This window comes from Silene latifolia, chromosome Y (genome assembly GCF_048544455.1).
Source record: "Silene latifolia isolate original U9 population chromosome Y, ASM4854445v1, whole genome shotgun sequence".
Classification (NCBI taxonomy): Eukaryota; Viridiplantae; Streptophyta; class Magnoliopsida; order Caryophyllales; family Caryophyllaceae; genus Silene; species Silene latifolia.
In genome coordinates, this window is record NC_133538.1 from 469,492,849 (window position 1) to 469,500,258 (window position 7,410).

General features: G+C 41.9%; 1 non-coding gene across 1 annotated transcript; it reads right to left on the minus strand.

Annotated features, from left to right (window-relative positions):
* Positions 1–285: 285 nt before the first annotated feature.
* Positions 286–392, minus strand: LOC141636588 (small nucleolar RNA R71). The gene has a single exon (XR_012541194.1). It is a non-coding gene; the product is annotated as a small nucleolar RNA R71 (small nucleolar RNA).
* Between the last annotated feature and the right edge of the window lie 7,018 nt (positions 393–7,410).

Here is a 7,410-nt window from a genome sequence, read left to right on the forward strand (position 1 = left end):
CCAAAGCCTTCCTATATTAACCTGGTTGAGAGAAACCAGTTCGGGGGAGCTGCAAATGAAGATGCAGCCAAGCATATAGAGATTTTTATTGATTATTGCTGCTCTATACCCCCGCCGACCGGTGTGACCCAAGACCAGATCAAGGAGACCACGTTCATTTTATCCCTTCGTGATGCTACAAGGGAGTGGTATAGAGATCTGTATCGAGCCGTTCATGGGATCACCGACTGGAATTCTTTGGCCTTGGCATTCTACAAGAAATACTTCTCTACCTCGAAGACGAATGCCATTAGAGCTCAGATCACGAGTTTTAAACAAGGGCCGGATGAGAATTTTCATGAAGCATGGGTCCGTTTCAAGAAACTAGTGCGAACCATACCGCACCATGGGTTCGAAAAATGGAGTCTTTGCAATCAGTTCTATAATAGGCTGTATGACGATCAGAGGGCTATTTTGGATGTCGACCAATGGCCGATTTTTGAGAACATGGGAGAGACTAAGGGGTGGAAGATCATCGATGATTTGGCCACTCATAAGGCTGAATATGGGAATTCGAGAGGAAACCAGAGAGGAGAGTCGCTGAATCCTCCTCTGTTCCGCACTAGAAGCTCTCACCGCAAGGTTTGACAAATATGAGTTGGGAGGAGCCTCTAAAGGAGGGATGTACCATGTTAATCTTTGTTTCGAGACGGTCCTTTCGTCTCGTAGAAGATGTGGAGCTGAGGGGCATGTCTCAGAGAATTGTTTTGCCCCCTTTGAGTCTTGTGCTGCCTTTCAACACTATAGGCAGACAAACACGTACTATGAGCCGAATGTCCACCACAACTTGAGGTGGAGTAGCCAGAATGTCCTGAATCCGACTCAACCTCTACAACAGCAGCAGCAGCAGGCTTATGTGCCCCCTCACAAACAACCATATCAAAAACCTCCCTATGTGCCGCAGCAGCAACAATCCCAAACTTCCGAGTTCACCGAGTTGAAGAACTTATTGCTGAAGGAGTCCCAAGCTAGAGAGACAGGGATGAAGATGCTAGAGAGCCAAATTGCTCAATTGGCTAGCAAGAGTACCACTCGAGCTCCGGGACACTTACCGACTCAAACTGACCAGAAAGAGACCCTAAATGCCATAACTTTGAGGAGTGGGTCTACCCTGGAGGGGCCTGCTATGGTCGAGGATGATGCTGCAAAAGATGAGGCAAAACCGAGTCAAAACAAAGCTGGAACGAGCAAAGGAAAGAAAAAGGCGTCTACTGGGGGTATATCGATCGATCGATATATACCGGTCGATCGATCAAGTGCGAGTTACGTGAAGCTTCGGTCTGTTCAACTCAGTCGATCGACTGACATCACTGGTCGATCGACTGAGATCGCTGCTGAAAGTGAGATTTTTCGTCCTCCGATGCCCGAAAACTTGAGGGATCATTTGTTTCGGGGCACGACAGTCCCGAAAATATTGGGGAAAGACCCGAGTGCTGATGGGTCAGTCCCGGCTCCGAAGTACGACCCGATGTCGATCAATGGTTCACATTTGAGACGGTCTGAAGAGGGTTCAAGCTTGAACAAGGAGAAAGTAGTGGACTTCCAGCGTAAGTCCACGGATACCGGCATGCGCGATTTAGAGGAGAGGGCTAAGCTACTTCTTATAGCCCCATATCCGGAAAGACTAGTGCCGACGAGGGAACATGTATCTTTCAATAAATTTGAAAAAGTTATTCGTAGCTTGAATGTACAAGTGCCTTTCCTTGAGTTAGTTAATCAAGTTCCTGCCTATACTAAATTCATGAAACAACTCCTCTCTAAGAAAAAGTCACTTGAAAATGTGCATACTGTCGCACTAACCAAAGAGTCATGCAGTTATTTGTCTCAGACTGCACCTCACAAGCTAGTAGACCCAGGTAGTTTTTCTGTTCCTTGCAATATAGGTACCTTCTCTATTGAGAAGGCATTATGTGACTTAGGAGCTAGTATAAGTGTAATGCCCCTGAGTCTTGCTAGGAAGCTCAAATTGACTAGGTTCGCAGTGACAGACATGACGGTACAGATGGCTGACCGATCTGCGGTCCAGCCAATAGGAGTCTTGGAGGACATCCCCGTGCAAATCGGGAAGTTCTTCTTCCCTGTTGACTTCGTCGTACTTAACATGCCTGAGGATGCCCATATTCCCATTATTTTGGGTAGGCCATTTCTGCACACTGCTGGTGTAGTCATAGATGTTGGTTCGGGTACCTTGACTTTTAAAGTAGGGAAGCATTCTATTGTCTTTGCCCAACCTGCTAAGAAGAAGGACCCTATGTGGCCTGTGACTTGCAATACGGTTTCTGAAAAGAAATCTTATTTTATACTTCCTGATATGCCTGTCTCTACTCCTATTCCTGTCATAACCCCTCCGCCCCAGATTGGGAGCAAATTGGAGGAAGATTTGTCTATTTCTGATATTACAGGAGCTGGTTTGGGGAAGGAAGAACTGAAAGTTACTCCAGCTGCAAATAAGCCAATCATCTCACGAGGCGGTCTTGGTTGCCTCAGCTATGGCACTGATGAGGAAGTTGATGACGAGCCGGTCAAGGCAAGGTAGTCCGACTTGGACTTTGATGAGCAAGAAGAGGTCATTGACTGGGGAGATGATGAAAGTGTTTATCCGTTGAGCCATACGGACGTGGAAGCTAAGAAGGGTGCAACTGATAAGATAAGCACCATTGAGGCTACCTCTAGTAGCCAGAAGCCGACGAAGTGGGCCATTCCGTGGCCGTTCTTGATCAACTACTAGTTGATCACATGTTTTACGAACATTTTATTTGCTTTTGTTAGACACTTTTTATTGCTTTTGTGTGCGCGAAACTTCGCATTTTATTTTGTTTGCTTAGGATTTTATACGCTTTAGGCTTTACCTTAGGTTTTGCGCAATTTTGGGCGCCTATTATTGTGCACTTGCAGGTTTTTAGTCCTCATTAGCTCAAGTAATTGAGCAAATATGAAGAAATCTGAAGTACAGCAGTATTTTCAGTCGATCGACTGGGCTATATAGTCGATCGACTGGTCTGCAGTTTCCAGGAGCTACTGTTCTTTTCACCTCGGTCGATCGACTGAGTGTTGTGGTCGATCAACCGACCTGCACTGCTGTACCTGTTTACGACCTCTCTCCTGCTATGTTTGGTCGATTTGCGGAATTAAGGGAGTTTTCTACTCCACTTTATCTCCCGTCACTATTTATTTCTTCTATTTTTCTCAATTTTGCACATAATACCGCTTCATCATTGCTTTCTCGATTTATGCGTGGTACTTGGTTTGTCTTTTCAGGTACTTATTAGTAGCACTGCTGGCTACTGAAACCTCCTAGCTCACGCTGGTTTGGGGAGGTTTCCTTTGCTGCGCTTAAAGTCTTGTGAGTTCCAGGTTTCCACTTCATGTTTTATTTGTTTAATTTCTCGCAAATTCCCGTTTCTCTTTTCTTCATTACATGATTTTGCACAATGGGGACATTGTGCGATTTTGTTTGGGGAAGGGTTTTGCGTCGCATATCATTTGCTTGCATTCACGTTTACATTTTCTGCTTGCATGGCTTTTTTATTTCATACTTATATTCAAAAATCCAAAAATTGAAAAATTTCAAAAAATTTCACTAAAATGCACGTTTATTTTAGCATATAGGTCGAGTCGGAACGGTAGTATTTCAATGATGACATTGCATTTGCACCTGTTTTTGCCTAAGCCTTGCTTGATTAACATGTTATTAGTAGAATCATATAAGTGCATATCTACGAGTTTTCGTTAATTATTTGCTGAACTTGAGACTTGACTTAGAATTTTTGCAAACTACATCATATTTCTGAGATTTAGAGTCTATAACTGGTGACATATATGACCGGTTTATTTAGGAATGTGAGTAGTACTCCTTATGAGACATGTCATATCAATGTGTATAAATATGAACTTAATCTGCTTAATACCTGTATGCATTCGGTTTGTGGTTTGTAGACACATGTGGTAGAGGTTTTCCTTTATTCATTTTAGCTATAAGCTCCACACTGCCACAAATATCCTTTTTGTCCTATTTACTACATCCTACATTTAGCCTGTCCTTTGTCAAGCTAGTAGTCTATGTTGTTGGGATTGTCAATTCGTTTTTGGTAGCCAATTGCTCTTATTTGAGATTTTTTTGGGAAGATGAAATGAAGGAGGAAGGAAAAGAAACAAAAAGAAAAAAATGATTCGAAAAAAAGAAAAAAAAGAGAGTTCTGTACTGTTCATAGCAGTCGATCGACTGCCCATTATGGTCGATCGACTGGAGTTCGAAAGAAAAAGAAAGAATCGATTCGCATAAATTTAAAACCTTTATCTTATGGCGATTTTTGCTCCCATGTATTATTCATATCTTAAGGGGAGTTAGCTGATTACTTTTATACCTAGAGATTGTGAGATTTGTGCTTGCTATAGCACCGTTTCATTTGATTTTGAGCAAGAAGAAGGATGTCGCCATATGGTTCCGTTTTGGTACTAGCTTGATCACCTGTACCTCCACTTTTCCATAAATGTTTTGCTTCTTCTTACGCATACCTCACATATCCACATATATACCTCGGCATGTGTCATGGTCTTTTGTTGGTTGGAATGCGTATGTACGGTTGTAGAGATTGTTTTCATATTATATTGCAGGCATGTTCTTATAGGTCGTTGTTAGGTGAGAGTCTGTACAAAATGAATTCTTTCTATCCTTTTATATATTCACCTGTGCTTATGTGTGATATGAGCGACCCGTGAGAGTCCGATTTGATAAGTCTCTATAGTTGACAATTCAGCAATTTTTCTAACGACTACATAACTCGTTTGCATGATTCGCATTACTAGTTGATTGTTAGTTATTGCATTAAATTGGTTTAGGCTTTACATGTTCTAATTCGCTCTGAGATTGAACTCGTTCCATTAGGTCATTAGATCGAATCTAGTTCTTGCTTGGGGACAAGCAAGGGTTTGGTTTGGGGAAGTTTGATGCGTGTCTTTTATATGATGTTTTACATTCTATTTTCCACGCATTTCAGAGCTCATTTGTGTAGTTTAAGCTACCATTTCCCCTATTTCCGTCTATTTTCGTGTTTTTGTACATTATTGCAGAAATGTGAAGAATCCAGCGGAAATCAAGCTAAATCCGTCCCCAAGTATCCTGCATTGCATTTGACGTGAAGTGTTCACTCAAGGAACGAGCTTGGTGCGCATTCCAAGGCCCAAAAGACAAATCCACGAGTTTATAGAAGTCAAGTGTCAGCTACTTCAGTCGATCGACCACTGCCTTTAGTCGATCGACCAACTTGCGGGTTCCAGAAGCTACTGTACACTGCTACTCAGTCGATCGACCGCCACTCTTAGTCGATCGACCAAGCCGCTATCCCAGACGAGAATTAAAAGATCGAGGAAACTCAAGCCCATTGTGTTTAGGTTTTGATAATAAGTGTTACGTATATTTTCTATATAACGTAACCTAGAACATGAGATTAATCATTCAGTTTTTACTAGTTCTTTAGCCAGTTTTCCAACACTCAATAATTAGGGTTTTTCAATACTATTTCGTACAATTACTCTCGCATTCGGTTTCTGGATCTCTTGCTGCAATTCCAATCGGTATTCTTCTGCTAATAATTCAGTTTGCTTTATTATTGCTTGTAGGATAGAATTTCTAGTTAGTTTCCCAAGACCGATTCATCGTTTATGTTAATTGTTTGTTCTATTATTTCAAGCATGAATTCTTCTGTCTATTTTATTAGTTTTATTGTTGTTATCGTCCTTAGCATGAGTAGCTAAATAGTTTGTGCTAGGATGTAGGGGAATTATAGTATAGGCGGCAATATAATGAACACGGTTCGATTCGCGTGTTGGTCGATCGACCGACATACTCAGTCGATCGACTGACCTCGTGAGGTTTTCCCTCGTTTTAATTGATTTAAATGTTGTGTTTGACCAGCCGAATGCATGCGACTAGTTGAATACTTAATATTTGACTGACCCATTAGATCGAAAGATAGGGACAGTTGTTAGATCACCAATTAAAATGACTAAACTATGCTGAGATAGAAAGATAGGTAAAGTTTAGACCGTTAGTCACTTTTCAGGACGAGAGTTAGTATTAGTGATATTAGGGACCTATAGCGAGATCGAAAGATGCTATTTGTTAAGAATGGACCGAGAGGAACTCTTTATTTCCCGCCTCATGTGTTTGATTTAGACCTGTTTAGTATGCTGCCGCCGAAGCTATAACGAACCGACCATCCTAGTACCCCTTCTTTTATCTGTTTTAACTGTTTATTCAGTTTATTGTCTTTATTTGCTATTAGTATAGACCAAATCAAATCAACCCCCACTTTTGTTACCGTAGACTAAATTAGACAATTAGAAATTACATTCGCCTCCTTGTGGTTCGACCCTGTTACCACTAGCCTAGGTTAGTTTTAATAGGAAATTATAAATCTTATTTTTGGTGCTCACAACGACGGGTATCACAATCGCGTACCTTCAAATGGCTGCATTTGAGGGGTATTTATAGAAAAATGGGTGGTCGTGTTCGTTTTGAGCGACGTGGCCGCATGGGCTACTTGAAGAGGCGCGAGCCATTTCGCGGGTCTTCGAGCTGTCTTGTCACTATCACGCAATTGAAATCATGAATTGTTCTATCCTAGGTTTTGGATGACATGGTTTGTACTTGACCATCAAGCATTCTGGGAGTACTTAACATGGAAGTTTTGAGAAGTTTGTTTTTTGTGTTTGACTCGGTTTGACTCGTTGTTGGAGTCGGGATTTGAAATTTTTAGTCGGTTTTTGGTCCGGTGTCGGTTTTGACTCTAGTTAGTGTCATTGAAACCCCGTCGTTCTGCATTAAACACTCCAGGTACTTTTGAAAAGTTTTGAAATATTTTGTTTTCGAAATCATTTTAAGTTTTCCGTCGTATAGTCATACGAAACTGTCGATTAAACGCTGCGATTTCTAACCATGTTGTAGTCCAATAATCATCGGGTGTTTGTTAGAGACTCACAGATACTGGGTATCTACAGGTTCCGTGCTCAGCATCTTATGGATTGTTTGGGTGGAGTAATACCATTTCAGATGATTTGATCGCCTCTATCACTCGGGTGGTTAATCTTTTCCTTGGGTACAGATGCCCGCAGGTTCTGGGTGAGTACATTGTAGAGCTCCGCTCACCTCGCTTGTTAAACCATACGGTGGTATTCGTCCTATTACTGTTGTCACGGTTTGGAGGCGTCTTGTCTTTAAGGTAGGAGCTGTCATGATTGGGCCATCTTTGTGGGGTTATTTCGAGGGCCTTCAGTTTGGGGTTGGGTTTTCCGATGGAGGAGTGGCTATTATTCATACCTTAAACCGGTTAGTTGAGGCTCGTGGTGGTGAAGCTGGGCTCTCCATGTTGT